The following is a 17,836-nucleotide window of genomic DNA, read 5'->3' as shown; positions in this document are numbered from 1 at the left end:
AGTTGTGCACAGCTCTACCCAAAGGGAGTTTATGTTTGTGGTAAATAAGGGTGTGTTTATTCTGTTGCACAATGCTGTCAATAAATTAGAATTGTAAAGAGCAAATGCAGTAAACATGTGAAACATACATATTCAGTGTCTTGTACTCAGACACCTCACTAAATGTAGTGATATCTAACTTTACTGTAGTTTTCAAATGCTGTGCAAATAGTATATATTACTGTCTTGAGCAATTTCAGCACGGGTCAGCAAAATCTGACTTTTTTTCATTGGAAAAAACTTACAAAAACTGTAAGTAGACTGTCATAATGAAAACATGACAAAGGCATTTCACTATCCTGATCAAAACAATGGTGTCAGGACTATTCATCTTGATGATACTTTCATTGACATGAATACTTGCTTTTGAGGAATGAGCGATTAATTTTGAGCAAGCGACACACTTTTGCAGGTCATCAACTAGGTTTTGCAGTTTGTAGTAATTGTTTAAAAAATGCATTAAATATTGTGCAAATGTGAATAGTGTTGTGAGAAAAACTGTAATCTGCTTTGGCTATATAATGTAATTTAATGTAATCCTTTGACTTTTTAATCATTAAGGGGGGTGGGGGGGGGGGGACAACCTAGCTGTAAAAACGATTAACTTAATTGATTTGTGTTGGGACAACATGAAGGAACTGTGTTTTTTTTTTTTTTTTTTTTTATTCTGTAAGAAATGTTTCCACTCTACCTAGCTTTAAGGTGTTAAAACTGAAGGAAACCCACATCAACATGGGAAGAACATGCAAACTCCGCACAGAAATGGCAACTGGTCCAGCCAGGAATCAAACCAGCATCCTGCTTGTTGTGAGGTGACAGTGCTAACCACTGTGCCAACCCTATTATTATTATTATTATTATTATTATTATTTACATTGTTCTTTAAAACAAACAATCTTTTACTTTGCAAATGTTTTCAAAAATTGTGACCACTTTCTTTGACATATAATGGGAATAATAAAAATATACATTAACTTCTAAATAGTAAAAATTCCTAAGATAGTGGGTGTAACACTGTGAAAAAAAACCCGGGTGCCACACAATTCCTTCATGTTGTCCAAACAGAAATTGATTAAGTTCACCTAATAATTTTTACAAATTTAAGTGGATTAAACATAAAACTATTAAGTCCCACCTTTTAAAAATGTTTATAGTTGCGAAGTTTTTTTTTTTTTTTTTTTTTTAGTTAGTCAGCATAAACAAATTCATTCATTAATTTTCCTTTGGCTTAGTCCCTTATTTATCAGGGGTTTCCACAGCGGAATGAACCACCAACTATTCCATAATGTGTTTTTTTACGCAGTCACAACACAGTAAAACACATTTGCCAATTTAACATGCCCAATTCACCGCATGTCTTCACCTGTGGGGAAAACCAGAGCACCCAGAGTGAACATGCAAACTCCACACAGAAATGCCACTTGGCCCAGCCTGCACTTGAACCAGCAACCTTCTTGCTGTGAGGTGGCAGTGCTAACCACTGAGCCACTATGTTGCCTCAAATTTAGAATACGATTGATATAAACTCACAATTGTGAAATAAACTCTGAATTGGGCGAAAATAAACAAGAAAGAAACTAGAAAGAAAGATAGAAACTCAGAATTGTGAGATAATGAACAAAAAATTGAGAGCGACGCAATGGCACAGTAGGTAGTGCTGTCATATCACAGCAAGAAGGTTGCTGGTTCGAACCTCGGCTCAGTAGGCGTTTCTGTGTGGAGTTTGCATGTTCTCCCTGCGTTCCCCCACAGTCCAAAGACATGCAGTACAGGTAAATTGGGTAGACTAAATTGTCCGTAGTGTATGAGTGTGTGTATGTTTCCCAAAGATGGGTTGCAGCTAGAAGGGCATCCGCAGCGTAAAAACGTGCTTGATAAGTTGGCGGTTCATTCCGCTGTGGCGACCCCGAATTAAAAAAGGGACTAAGTTGATAAGAAAATGAATGGATGAATAAACAAAAAATAAAAATAAAAACATGAACTCAAAATTATTATGAGGTAATAAACCAAAATGGGAGACATCAAGTATTTGAGAGTGAGATGCATTGTTTTAATACCTAAAAAGAGTTTAAGCCTAATATTTTCCACCTTTGTCCAAAATTTTGAAGTTACAGTGGGAAATTTCCCTCATTGAGTAGGTGCAGTATGCCATTAAGCAGTTTAAACAGCCATGCCTTTTTCTCTATCCAGCATTACGTGCCGAGTAAACAATCATCTTTCTGTTGATCCCACAGCAAAACAATGGAATTAAAACAGTCAAAACACTGCCAGCATTATTTACAACGAGGTAAAACATGTTTAAATATGACGTATATGGTAAATAAATGAAAATGCGAGAAAATCAATTATTTAGATATACTCACAAAACATATGGTCCCCCAATTAAGCAGTATGCGAAAGAAAAGAACTTGATGTTATTGTTGTCTCTGTTTAGCACGGCACTTCTAGCGCTAGAGGCCATAAAGTTGCCCTTTAGCTCAGCTTAATTGTTGGCATATGTAACCCTACCTGTCCTCCAATTAGCCTTTTGACTGGCTATTAGATCATTCTGTGGCACACTGACCAAAGGGGTTATTTGAAGAAATGGTGATTATGCGTAATTCTACACAGTGATGGCATTTAAAAATATGAATGCGATGAATCAGGTTGGCTAATTTCATTCAGTTCAATTAGGAGTTCAGTTAAACCACTTTAGAGGTTATTAAAGTTTATGCTATTGTTCATTTCGGGACACAGAAATGGAGGATTTTTAAAGGGTCATCACAGTTCCAAATAAAGCTCATTTATAGTTTTTACTTTGTCGAGTATTGAAGGCCATTTCCAACAGAAAAAAATAAGGTTTTAGGAAAAAACTTTACTTCAAATTCAGATTTTTTCCTTCCTCTAAGTTTCCAGAGCTGTATAATTGTGATAAATAAACTTTTTTTCAAACTCAGATTTGGGAGATATAAACAAAAAGACAGATATAGCTTAGAATAGGGATGTATAAACTAAAAAAGGTGGTTATACAGTAGCTTAAAATTGGGAGATATTAATAAAGAAAGACAGATTAGATTAGAATTGGGAGATATAAAATAAGCATATAAATTCAGAATTTATAAATGCAGAATTGCAAGATATAACCTGAAAATGAGAGATATAAACTCACAATTGCAAAATAAACTGAGAATTGGGCGATTTATACTACAAAAAAAAAATGAACGATATAAACTCAGAATTGTGAGATAATAAACTAAAAATTAGGAGATTTAAGCAAAAAAATGAAAAACATAAACTTATAATTACAAGATAATAAGCTCAGAAATTGGAGATATAAACAGTAAAAATAAGAAATAAAAACTCAGAATTATTTTGAGATAATAAACAAAGTGGGAGAAACCAAGTATAAACTTAGAAGTAATAGTAAAGACTTTTTTCAAACTCACAAAATAAAGAGATAAACTCAGAATTGGGACATATAAAGTAAAGAAATAAAAGAGATATACATTCAGAATTTATAAATACAGAATTGAGAGATATAACCTGAAAATGAGAGACATAAACTCACAATTGTGAAATAAACTCAGAATTCTGAGATGATAAACTAAAAAATGAAAGATATAAACTCAGACTTACAAGATAATAAACTCAGAATTGGGAGATATAAACAGTAACTTTTACTGTGAACTTAGCATGTTCTCCCTGTGTTCGCGGCGTAGGATTCCTCCGGGTGCTCGGATAGATAAATAGATAGATAGATATAAATACAGTTAAATAGAAAGAAAGAAAGAAAGAAAGAAAGAAAGAAAGAAAGAAAGAAAGAAAGAAAGAAGGAAGGAAAGAAAAAGAAAGGGAAATAATCCTTTGAAACAGACTCTGGGCCTTCAGAAAGAGGACCAGATTTTGCCGGACACTCATGTTACCTGAGTGATTGTTTATGGGGACATTTTAGGAGCAGGCTGCCTTTCACGTCAGAAGCAGAAATCATGAATCATGGGTCGCAAACTGTCAGAGCTTCCATAAATTAACCTGCAAACCAGTGGCCTTTGCATTTCCTAGGCCATGCTATGTGGTCATGTTTACTCCCTGACCTCAATCTGGGAGTCAGTGTGCCAGTTGCTGCACTCATCAGTCACTTCACAGGCTGGAGCTGCATGGGCATTAATCTTCCCTATCAACCACAGCCAGAGATGCATCTGACATATGGATGCTTGCTACAGTTGGATGAAGCGACAAGTTACTAGTCTATTAAATTAGACTTCTGTTAGCACTTTTAGTTAATATTAGTTTGTTCGTTAATAATTCATTCATTCATTCATTCATTCATTCATTCATTCATTCATTATTTATTTATTTATTTATTTGTTTGTGCATTCATTCATTCATTCATTCATTCATTCATTCATTCATTCATGCATTCATGCATTCATTCATTCATTCATTCATTCATTCATTCATTCATTCATTTGTCTGTTCATTATTTGTTCATTTATTCATTCATTCATTCATGCAGTCATTTATTTTTATAAATTCATTTATCCGTTCATTTATTTATTTCATTAATTCAGTCATTCATTCATTTGCTCACTCATTCATTAATTAATTCATGCATTTGTTCATTCATTCATCCATTTGTTTGTTCATTAATTTGTTCATTCATGCATTAATTTGTTTATTCATTTGATCATTCATTCTTATATTTGTTTGTTCAATTGTTTGTTCAATCGTTCATTCATTTGTTCATTCATTCATTCATTCATGCCTGTTCATTCATTCATTCATTCATTCATTCATTTATTCGTTCAATAATGAATTAATTTATTCATTAATTTATTCATTCATGCATATGTTTATTCATTCATGCATTTGTTCTTTTATTCATGCATTCATTCATTCATTTATTCATTCATTCATGCATTCATTCTTTAATTTATTCATGCATTATTCGTTCATTCATTCATGCATTCATTCTTCATTCATTTATTTGTTCATTTGTTCATTCATTCATTCTTGCATTTGTTCCTTCATTGTTGTTCATTCATTCATTTGTTCATTTATTTGTTTATTCTGTCATTCATTAATTTGCTCACTCATTCTTTCATTCATATATTTGTTCATTCATTTATTTGTTTGTTCATTATTTTTTCATTCATTCATTCATTCATTCATTTTTCAATGCATTCATTTATTCATGCATTTATTAATTCGTTCATTCATTTATTTGTTTATTTGTTCATTCATTCATTCACGCATTTGTTTGTTCCTTCATTCATTTGTTCATTCATTTGTTTATTCAGTCATTCATTCATTTACTCACTCATTCGTTCATTCATGCATTTGTTTATTCATTCATTTGTTTGTTCATTAATTTGTTTATTCCTTTTTATTCGTTCATTCATTCATGCGATAATTAGTTCATTCATTTATTCATTCATTTGTTTATTTGTTCGTTCATTCATTCATTTGTTGATTAGTTTGTTTGTTAAGTCGTTCATTCTCACTCATACATTCATTCATGCATTTGTTCATTCCTTCATTTATTTGTTTATTTGTTCATTCATTCATTCACGCATTTGCTTGTTCATTCATTTATTTGTTCATTCATTTGTTTATTCAGTCATTCATTCATTTACTCACTCATTCATTCATTCATTCATTCATGCATTTGTTCATTCCTTCATTTATTTGTTTATTTGTTCATTTATTCATTCACGCATTTGTTCATTCATTTGTTTATTCAGTCATTCATTCATTTACTCACTCATTCATTCATTCATTTGTTTGTTCATTAATTTGTTTATTCTTTTTTATTTGTTCATTCAATCATGCATTCATTTGTTCATTCATTTATTAGTTCATTTGTTTATTTGTTCGTTCATTCATTCATTTGTTGATTAGTTTGTTCGTTAAGTCATTCATTCTCATTTATTCATTCATTCATTCATGCGTTTGTTCATTCCTTCATTCATTCATTCATTTGCTTGTTCTTTATTTGTGCATTATTTGTTCATTATTCATTTGTTCATTTGTTAGTTCATTCATTCATTTGTTCATTCATTTGTTCATCCATTCATTCATGATTCTTTCATTCATTCATTCATTCACTCTAAAAATATGCTGGGTTTTTCCAACGTCGCGTCAAATATGGACATTCATTCACTCTAAAAATATGCTGGGTTTTTCCAACGTCGGGTCAAATATGGACAAACCTGTTTTGTTAAAAAGTTCCATTTAATTTGAATTGAAAAATTATCCCAACAATGTCCATATTTGAAAAAATAAATAAATAAATAAAACAAACACAACATCAAGATCAAAGTTACTTTATCGTAATAAATTAATTTAGAAATGGTTTTAACATATGTTTTAAGGTTTTAGAAGATTCAGCTTTATACATAAGTTTAATGTTATGAAAGTTAATATGACTTATTAATTTGATTCAGCTTAAAAATATAAGGCAGCAACTGTTTTTATAGTGTTGATTTATTTATTCATTCACTGTAAAAAAAAAAAAAACGCAAAATATATACTCAAGTAAAAATACAAGTACTTGTGAAATTTTTTACGCAAGTAAAAGTAGCAATCTTAAAAGTTACTCGAGTAGGAGTAAAAGAGTATCTGAAAAAAATTACTCATGTAAATAGTTGCTAATTACTTTTCATTTTATATACAGTTGAAGTCAGAATTATTAGCCCCCCTTTGCATTTTTATTTCTTTTTTAAATATTTCATAAATGATGTTTAACAGAGCAAGGAAATTGTCACTGTATGTCTGATAACATGTTGTCTTCTGAAGAAAGTCTTATTTGTTTTATTTCGACTAGAATAAAAGCAGTTTAAAATAATAAAAAAACATTTTAGGGACAAAATTATTAGCCCCTTTAAGCTGTTTTTTTTCCCGATAGTCTACAGAACAAAGCATCATTATACAACACCTTGCTTATACCCTAACTTGCCTAGTTAACCCAATTAACCTGGTAAAGCCTTTAAATGTCACTTTAAGCTTTATAAAAGTGTCTTGAAAAATATCTATTAAAATATTATTTACTGTCATCATGGCAAAGATCAAATCAGTTATTAGAAATGAGTTATTAAAAATATTATGTTTAGAAATGTGTTGAACAAATCTTCTCTCCCTTAGGAATTGAGGAAAAGAATGAACAGGGGGGCTAATAATTCTGACTTCAACTGTATATTTAAAGTTAAAGTCAACATTTCTTTAGTTATCGCATGCTTATCATTAATAAGGTTCAAATTGGAATAATGTTGACACCACTATGTGTTTTTTCAGGTTGGAGTTGTAACTCATTCATATGTTACAACGTCACTTCGATGTACAGCGTGGATCGCATTATCAAACTTTTCTTGTTGACATCTTGGAGTAAAAACATAGGTTGAACTTGAGGCCGCTGGTGAACTGGTCTGATAAATATTACTGTTTTAAAGATTCAATAATGTAACCGAATGTAACATGGTCACACTTAAAGGATTCTTTAGTTAATTTATTTACTAACATGAACAAAGTATGAACAATACAGCCTTTATTAATCGTTAAATATTTACTAATGCATTCTTAAAATACAACTGAACATATCTAATGCACTGAGTTAACGAGAACTAACAATTACTTTTCCTTCGGCTTAGTCTCTTTATTCATCAGGGCTCGCCACAGTGGAATGAACCGCCAACTTATTCTGCATATGTTTTACATAGCGAATGCCCATCCTGCTGCAACCCAGTACTGGGAAACATCAATTCACATATAGCGCATGTTTGGACTATGGGGGTAATCGGTGCATGAACTAACAATGAATGACATGTTCATTGTTTGTACATGTTAATTAATACATACAACCTTATTGTAAAGTGTTACCAACACACTAAATCAAATGTAAATTCTACAAATATATGAAAGGGTTGGCTATTTTATGCAAAAACAGTCCATCCTCAAGATGCCACATGTTTACAAATTTACAATTTTGGACGAGTGTCTTCACATTTGTGGTCTGCTGGGTCATTGCACTCTTTCCTCCATCCGATTAGAGTTGATGAAGAGGTTAGACGTTGTGAAGCTTGGCGTCTTTAACTGAGATTTATCTGTTCCTGTACTGACCCTGATGGGGTTGCCTGCCCTCACCCCAATGTCCTCGAGATTTATTCGGTTATTTGTTTATCTATTCTGAGGAGTCTTGCATTTCTCTCCCTATTTTTTTTCTCTTTTTTTCCTGTTTATGCATCCAAGTCTCATTTTTCACCGTGGTAGCAATATGAAGCATCTTACCAAATGCTGATACAGTCAAATTAAAAGCACTGATGACCCTCATGACCCGGACACCCGCCTCAAGCACAACCCACAATGTTCAGCACCACACCGACAGCTAGTTAAAAAAAAATGGAAAAATGAAACATAACCTACAGCTTTTGAGATATTTTCTATATCTAGTTGAGCACAAATACATACATATATAGTCAAACTATCCACATCCCTGGCAAATTCTGACTTAAAGTTACTTTCAAGAGTTCACACTTAGCTGATGATTGATTATAAGCAAGTTTGGCATGCTGTCCCGGGAGAGAGCCCTGAGCTCAAAAGGTCCTTGAGCCCTGGGCTCCCTCCTGTTTGCAGGGCGAGAGGAAAGCCTTGAGCTCAGGTTGATCTGGACAACTCCCCCTTGATAAGAACTGATGACTAAAAATTGAATGCTATGAAGAGATATGCTGCAGGATGAGAGATTGACTGTAGTGCAAAATTCAGATTGATCAATTCAATTGTTTTGCATGTTTTTGGAATGTGGGAGGAAACCGGAGAACCCGGGGAAAACCCAGGCGAGCACGAGAAGAACATGCAAACTACGCACAGAAACGACCACCGGCCTGTTAAAAGACTAGAACCGGTGACGTTCTTGCTGTGAGGCAACAGTGCTAACCACTGGGCCACCGTGCCACCCTATGGAGGAAAAGGTGAAGAGGTAGGGGTGGAAGGGGGATTCTTAATCGAAGATGACTGTAGTGAAAAACCCTGGCTCTTTTTAGTGGGTTAGGTATGGCCTGATTGGTGGATCACACGTAACAAATGCAGAACCAGCCGTGTTCAATCATAATCATTTGATCCTCTCGAAATTAGTTTATGAATAGAGTTCACTTTATTCAACTAACAAGTTTTTTTTTTTTTTTTTTAACAGAAATGACGCAGGCTTCTTCCAAAAACCGATAAGGCGATGTACAAGAGGCATCATTGTGTGGAAGAAAAACATTTCTTAGCTTTTATTTACATTTGAACAAACTTAAAGTCAGAATTTGCTAGGAGTATGGATCATTTTAAGCTTGACTGTATATACAGTTGAAATCAGAATTATTAGCTCTCATAAATATTTTTCCCCCAATTTCTATTTAAAGTTTAAGTGTTTCTATCGAAACATAATAGTTTTAATAACTCATTTCTAATAACTGATTTATTTTATCTTTGCCATGATGACAGTAAATAATATTTGACTAGATATTTTTCAAGACACTTCTATACAGCTTAAAGTGGCATTTAAAAGCTTAACTAGGTTAAATAAGCTAGTTAGAGTAATAAGGCAAGTTATTGTATAATGATGGTTTGTTCTGTAGACAATCTTAAAATATATTGCTTAAGGGCCCTAATAATATTGACCTTGAAATGGCTAAAAAAATGAAAACTCCTTTTATTCTAGCCAAAATAAATCAAATAAGACTTTCTCCAGAAGAAAAAAATATTATCAGATATACTGTGAAAATTTCCTTGCTCTGTTAAACATCATTTGGGGAAATAATGAATTTATAGGTTTAATGCATGTGTTAAGCTTACACGCCGCCTCTAGCCATCTGTTTGCTTCATAGACTTCTCTTCTGACACCGCTGATTTCTGTGTCGGGAAGGTGGATGGTGGTGAGGCGACAGTTGGCTTAAACGTTTATGATGCTTCATCTTCTGTCATTGCTTCTGACTCTATGTATATTCTATCGGGTGGAACAGATTTGATGTGTCCCCGATGCTAGTCGGCATCTCTCCCGCACATTTAAATCTGTATTTAGGGCACACTTCAGGGCAAACTTTCTGCGGCGGAGCTAACCAACTGCTGTGCTGAGCGCTGGCTGGCAGCATATCTGTGATGTCACTTGCGTGATGACGTACGTCACGCTCTTTCAGGGAGGTGATCAATAACCCGATGGTCACACTGTTTGAGCTCCAGCGTTCTTCTTTGGAGAGAGGAGAAACTTACAGAAGGACAACCATCTGTGCAGCAATCCACCAATCAGGCCTGTAAAGTAGAGTGGCTATTATTTAAATAATAAATACTGGTCTGAGAAATGCATCTAAATGTGAAATTCATAATTGTTTTTGTAGAAAAATACAAAATTTACGAAAAATTCCACGCACCTTTATTTAATTGTTTGATTAAAACTAAGAACATGAAGGAATACATTGGGACCCTCTCAAAAAACAAGATGGTACATCTCAAGGCATTAAGCTGTGATCACACTGCACTTTTTGGACTTCCACTCATACGCAAGCAAATGCAGCAGACTGAAGAGGCAAGCTCGTGTGACAAGTTTCGCAAGTTGCTGCGTTCCAAAGGTCAAGATTGGTGAACTCTGACTTGCAAAATCGCATCATATGATTGCGTACGATCGAAGATGAAAATGTGACCTCTCTGTAGAGAATTTTTAAAAATATGGAGCAATCACATGTTCATCAACGTCTAATCATCCTGCTCCTTTTCACAGCACCGCATGACAGAATTGCACATGCTCAAACTCTAGTGCGATCATGGCTTTAATCTTAATAAATAAATAAATAAATAAAACCATGTCAGGCTGCTGTCACTTTGAGAGTGATGCACAAATCCAATGTACTGATCCATTTTTCTTTTCTTTATTTTCACTTAAGATATTTCATTCATATTCTGAGTGATGTGTGTTACTGCGTATTACTTTAATTAACTTGAAGCATGTCCCATGCTGTATTTTCTCATCTGTTTTATCACAGTAACTCAATAAAAAAAGTAGCTAATTTAGCAAACATTAACTAGCAAGCTAAGGTCACTTGAGCAGCACAGCGCTTTGCTGTTTTCTTACTGTTTTCTTCAGTACTCATAATTTAAGGCTGTTTTTTTCCCAGTTCGAAAAGAGAGCACTATATTTACTGCAAATGATGCATCAATTTATTCATTGGCCAAAAACTAATGCAAAGTAGTCCATTTAAGACTGATGAAATTACAAGTTTGCAAGATATAAATTACAAAATACTCAAAGATATTTAAATATGAAGAGTTCAGATGCAAAAACCTCTAAAAGCTGTTTGAAATTTCCTTCAAAAATGAGGATTTTTATTAGGCTTCTGTCTGTAGGTTCAGTAATTTCAAGTTGATGGTGACGAATACACTCCTTTAAAGGTGTTTAAAATGAAATAACTGAACATAAACAGGAGTCTGACGAAAATGCTCATTTTCAATGGAATGGAGGTTTTTGCATCTGAACTCTTCATATGTATTTTAAGGCACTGCAGTACCTGTCAATTTATATATATATATTGGCTCTATGCTTTTTCAGTTTTTCTTTTTCAGTCTTTTGTAAAGAAAACATGCAAAGTATACAGTTTTTAGCACTTTGTTAATTTATATATGTAGATTTCAATAATAGTATATGTTTTAAATTACATTTTCCACAAAATAAATTGTCAATGTAAAAAATGTAATGACAAAAAGACAAGATAAACCAATATTTCTATGTTGCTTTAACTTATTTTCATGAGTTAATCAGGTTTCAACTAAATTTTTTAAGTTAAACTTTTTTAGTCAGTTTTATGGATCTAATTTAGGATGACTATAAAAGTAAACTTTCACACACACTCATACACTACAGACAATTTAGCCTACCCAATTCACCTGTACCACATGTCTTTGGGCTCCGGGGGAAACCCAAGCACCCGGAGGAAACCCACGCGAACGCAGGGAGAACATGCAAACTCCACAAAGAAACAACAACTGAGCCGAGGCTTGAACATGCGACCTTCTTGAGGCGACAGCACTACCTACTGCACCACTGCGTTGCCTAAATATCTAATTATCTATCTAATCTAGCTATTTTCTAAAGATATTTATTTTTATTTACAGAGGGATATTTTAAGCAATTTAGTAGCCATTTATCTTATATTATGAAGCAAACAAACTAATTAAAAAAACCAAAGTCAATGGTTTTACTGACTTTTCTTTGTAAAAGTAACTAATCATCTTCTACAGTGCATATATACCACAGATGTAATTCCAAAAATGGATAAAAACTTTTCATTAGTATAGTTCCTTTTTAAATTATGATATTATCATTACTTTTTTTTTTTTTTTTGCTATTTTCTGCAAAAAAGCTTTGGGTCTGAAAGATTTCTTATTGTTTTTAAAATACAATAAAACAATCATAAAAAATTATAATACATAATCTTGGCTTAATATGTGTTAAAATCTAAGTATGTTTTACAAAGCAAATATACTTAATTACATAATTTGAACATTTAATTATATAAAATTTGAAGAAAATATTAAATTCTGAGTTATGGAGTCATAAGAAAGAGACACCCAAAATTGACTAAAAGCACTTTAAACATGGGTTTGTACTAGAAAAGTATGCAAATTAAGACGAATATAGCAAAACAATGCCTCATTTGCACATATAGACGTAGCATTTTATAAAACTTAAATTTCTAATGTAATACAGTTGTAGTCTGAATTATTAGCCCCCCTGTTTAGTTTTTTCAACACATTTCCAAACACAATAGTTTTAAAAACTCATCTCTAATAACTGATTTATTTGATCTTTGCCATGATGACAGTAAATAATATTTGACTAGATATTTTTCAAGACACTTATATACAGCTTAAAGTGACATTTAAAGGCTTAACTAGGTTAATTAGGTTAACTAGGCAGGTTAGGGTATTTAGGCAAGTTATTGTATAACGATGGTTTGTTCTGTAGACTATTGAAAAACAATATAGCTTAAAGGGGCTAATAATTGAATCCCTATAATATGGCTTTAAAAAAATTAAAAACTGCTTTTAGTCTAGCCGAAATAAAACAAATAAGACTTTCTCCAGAAGAAAAAATATTATCAGACATACTGTGAAAATGTTCTTGCTCTGTTACACATCATTTGGGAAATATTTAAAAAGGAAAAAAAAAAATCAAAAAGGGGCTAATAATTCTGACCTCAACTGTAGGTCAAATTGGGAAACGCATTTAACCCTATTCTCAATACAATGCAATTCAAATACTCTCTGCTTCCATCCAATGAGGCCTAAAGAACAAAATAATCCTACTTTTCTATCTTTAATGAGGAAAATGGTTTGCAACTTTATTCAGAAGTGGCACTTGCCTGCGTGGTGTGCACACATTTCTTGTTAGTAGTGTTTTTTGTGGTCTAAACGGGGTGAGCAGCAGTATGTGGCCAGCGTGACCTGACATGCCTCTGAAGCTGGAGGGGGTTTTGACCTTTGCTCCTGGGCTTCAAACCTACGAAGATGAAAAAAGGGATTGGTTAGGAGGGCGACTCCTTAAACAAGAGCTTCTGTTTTAGACAGGAATGTCAGTTCCATAAAAAGATGCCTATAGAGAAGCCGAAAGAGAACAGAGAGTTAATGAAGATATAAAAGAGTATGTGTGTGGAAGACTGCGGCTAGTTGTCACCAAGGGTGTATTAAGTGCTGCATTTTACTAATTATGAGTGTTTTATGTTTGTTTCAGATGTATTGATATCTTTAGGGATTTAAAGTAATATTCTAAGCTCATGATACAGTTTAAGGCAAAATCATTACCTGTTGCTTCACATTTTAATTGATTTTCAAATATAAAAAATTTAATAAATTAGTTTTTACATTTAAAAAATAACAATTAAATTACACGTCAAATTACAGAAATATGCTGTAAACTAACAGATGTTAAATTACAGGAATTTCCTTAAATTTAAATTTCTGGTAAATTTCTGTAATTTAATATCCATTATTTTACGGTAAATTTCTGTAATTTAACGGTTGTTATATTACTTTTTTTTCCGACAACCCAGCTGCTGGACATAAATTGTAAAATTATAATAATAATATGTAATAGTATATTGATAAATAGTAAAATTATATATATATATATATATATATATATATATATATATATATATATATATATATATATATATATATATATATATATATATATATATATATATATATATATTCCATTTATCCATTTCTCTCAGTGAATATATATATCTATTAGATGTATATATAAATATATCTAATGACTTATAGTCTTAATATATATAAGTCATTAGATATATTTAGAAATTGAAAGATAAATACAATTAAATTAAAGCAAAATAAATTTACAACCTACAAAATTTCAAAAAATATTTTTTTACAATTTTAGTTTTTCTTAATTTTTCCACTTTTTATGTTAGTATTTAATATCTTTCTATAACATCTAAATTTGGCTGTACTATTTTTGGACCGTTATTGTAAGTAGTTTTGTTAGATAAGCTCCAGATTTGAAGAACAAGGTTTAACTATATATATATATATATATATATATATATATATATATATATATATATATATATATATATATATATATATATATATATATATATATATATATATATATGTTTAACAGAGCAAAGAAAATTTTCACAGTATGTCTGCTAATATTTTTTATTACCAAAAAAAGTCTTATTTGTGTTATTTTGGCTACAATAAAAGCAATTTTAAATTTTTTAAACACCAGTTCAGTTTAAGGTCAAAATTATTAGCCCCTTTAAGCCTAAATACCCTAACCTGCCTAGTTAACCTAATTAACCTAGTTAAACCTTTAATGTCACTTTAAGCTGTATAGAAGTGTCTTGAAAAATATCTAGTCTAATATTATTTACTGTCATCATGACAAAGATAAAATAAATCAGTTATTAGAGATGAGTTATTAAACTATCATGTTTAGAAATGTGTTGAAGAAATCTTCTCTCTGTTAAACAGAAATTGGGGAAAAAATTAAACAGGGGACGAATAATTCAGGCAGGCTAATAATTCTGCCTTCAACTGTATATATATATTTTATTTTTGCACAATGCAATTTAATGCTATTTTTTGTAGGTAAAATAAATATAAAAATGTATTAAATGAGACTTTTATACTTTTTTTAAAGCTGTTTACCATTTATATTTATATAAATTTATATAACCTACCTTTAACTAAGAGGTCAACATGTGTTAAATGAATTGTACAAAGTGCAAATATTTAATGGCCTTTTTGTAGACAAGACATGAGCATGAAAAATCCTCACAGGTGTAAACGTGTGACAACTAGCCCCAGTGTCTCGAAAATGCCTGCAGAGAGAGTATATGAGAGAGCTGTAAATAAAGCACAACATCAGTTTTCATCATTAATTACACTTTTATACAGAGAAATGAACTTGACCACTCTCTGAAATACAAAACTTTGCGCTCCTATCCAAAAACAGCATATTTGATCATGAATTATCAGGCTGGAAGACTGTGACCAATGAGCTTAACAAGGCAGAATACTGGGCTGTAACAGATTTGCTAAACACCCCCACCAGCCTCTCTGCCATAATGTGATGTTTATGGCCATTTTTACCCCCGGACTTCAGTCATGCGATGGAGCAATAAATTACTCAAGCAGGCCCGCTGGAGGGAAAGTCCTTGTGACTCTGTGCTGCAGCTCTAGCGGAGAGAGCGTGACATAGAGGGTCACGTCTGCAGATAACCTTGTGTTTTCTCGCTGTTTTTCTCCGACACTGCGGCCGCCTGGAAAGCACACATTACCCACCCATCGAGGGTTGCGATCTGCTCTGGGTGGAACAGCGTTGACACGTAGCATCAATACATCTTCAGCCCGACGTTTTTGTTCCTGTCATTTTCATGTCCAGCAATAGATAAAGAGGCCAAAAACAGGAAATAAGTGGGAACTTGCGGAATCCTGAAAAATTACACTGTTGATCTTTGGGCAGATTAAAAGTTCAACTCTAGTTGGTTAAGCTTATTATAGTCAAAGTCTCAAAGGACAGCGGATGAGACATTTCACCTTGTAATATTCACATTTTTGGTCGATGATTTGCCAGTTCAATGTTTCGAGCATTTGAATGCATCCAAAGGGACAATCCTGTAAGACTTTAAAAAGTGACAAAAACACACTGGCTGTTTCTCAATATGCGTTCTTCAGCATTCTTGTGTCCTCATGTTCCCATGTAACGTCATCAACTGCCCAGTTTTAGTTCCAAAACTCAAGACCGCAAGAACGGAGGATGCGTGAACGTTCCCGGTTGTAGTCTTGATATCAAGGACGCATCTATGCAGACTTGATCGCAAAACTCGCTTGAGAAGTCCCAGAAGTCATTGCGGCTGCATAAAGAAGGTGGGAAGCGCAGCATTTAGTCATTTTATTTGTAAATGGCGCCTTTCTAGACACCCAAGGTCGCCATACAATAAGCATTAACAGCCATGCTAAAACAAATAATAAAACATTACCAAACAAGCATTGACCACACAAGCAGGGCCGGAGTGGGACTCCTTTTCAGCCCTGGAGTTTCAAGCCTCAGACCGGCCCACCTCAGTTCACGACTGACTATATTAAAATAGTGTCATTAGAAACTGATTTGGAAATGACCTTAACAAGTTTTTTTATTTTTTGAGAAAACAGCTGCTTTAGAACTTCAAATGTTCAACAACCCTAACAGTATTATATGTCTTAACAATAAATATGAAAAAAATAAATTCCTTTGATGAGGATCGAACTCGGGTGAGCGACGTCGTAACCTAACGTGCTAACCACTGGACCACAATCTTACAGAGAATTGTGACTCATCTGGCTCATTAACCTACAGGCTGCATCTTGCTCACGAAGCTGCGAGAAAATGAATAAAAAGAGCAGAGCTGCGGTAAAATAATGAATAAAAAGGCTGTGTTTTAAAAATGTTAAAGTGTTTTAAAAATTTTAAAAATGTGACTGCTGAGAGCAACAGATTCTGGAGCTAGGGAAACCGGCCCTCGCGGCCAAAAAACAGACCGGCCCACCGGGAATTCTCCCGGTCCTCCTGATTAGCCAATCCGGGCCTGCACACAAGTATAAACACACATTGCGAATATAAAATAACATGATAAAAAATGTTAAAGGAAAGCCTGCTTAAAAAGATGGGTCTTTAGACGAGATTGAAATATGTCAAGACTATCACTGCTCCTTAGATCCAGGGGAAGCGAGTTCCATAGCTGAGGAGCCATAGAACTAAATGATCTGTCTCCCATTGTGCTAAATCGAGTGCGAGGTGGTACCAGGGAGAAGGAGTTGGCTAATCTGAGAGTGGGAGAAGGGGTGTAAATATGGAGAAGTTGGGTGAGATATTGAGGAGCAAGATTATGAAGTGCCTTGAAAGTTAGAAGTAATATTTTAAAATCAATACGAAACTTTACCGGAAGCCAGTGAAGCTGATAAAGGAGTGGTGTAACAGGCTCATGAGATGGAGTCCTAGAGATGACATGAGCTTCATGGTTCTGAACCAGGTGGAGTTTACAGAGAAGGAAGCCCAGTAAGTAGTGCATTACAGTAGTCAAGACGTGAAGTAACTAATGCGTGGATAAGAATTGCTGTGTTATTGGTTGTGAGAGAAGGGCGGAGACGAGTGATATTACACAGGTGGAAATATGTTGTACGTGTAATATTATTGATGTGACCGTCAAATGAGAGTGTGCTATCCAAGATGACACCCAAACTATTTACCTGCACAGAGGGAAGAAATGTGCTATTATCAATG

At 33.4% G+C, this 17,836-nt stretch overlaps 1 protein-coding gene across 5 annotated transcripts in view; it reads right to left on the bottom strand.

Annotated features, from left to right (window-relative positions):
- Positions 1-9,144: 9,144 nt before the first annotated feature.
- Positions 9,145-17,836, bottom strand: part of bola1 (bolA family member 1) — a 75,564-nt gene continuing 66,872 nt past the window's right edge. For 2 of the 5 annotated variants that reach the window (XR_012391411.1, XR_012391408.1), the window contains 2 exons: positions 13,404-13,540; positions 9,195-10,299 (listed from right to left, as the gene is read on the bottom strand). The gene's annotated coding sequence lies outside the window, so the exon portion shown is untranslated. Of the gene's footprint in view, positions 10,300-13,403; positions 13,541-15,446; positions 16,431-17,836 lie in introns of those variants that run through there. The other 3 variants (XR_012391407.1, XR_012391412.1, XR_012391410.1) reach the window with 3 other exon arrangements.

Source organism: Danio rerio, chromosome 16, assembly GCF_049306965.1.
Source record: "Danio rerio strain Tuebingen ecotype United States chromosome 16, GRCz12tu, whole genome shotgun sequence".
NCBI lineage: Eukaryota > Metazoa > Chordata > Actinopteri > Cypriniformes > Danionidae > Danio > Danio rerio.
The sequence above is the reverse complement of the archived record's forward strand: the minus strand, read 5'-3'. Positions and strand labels throughout refer to the sequence as shown.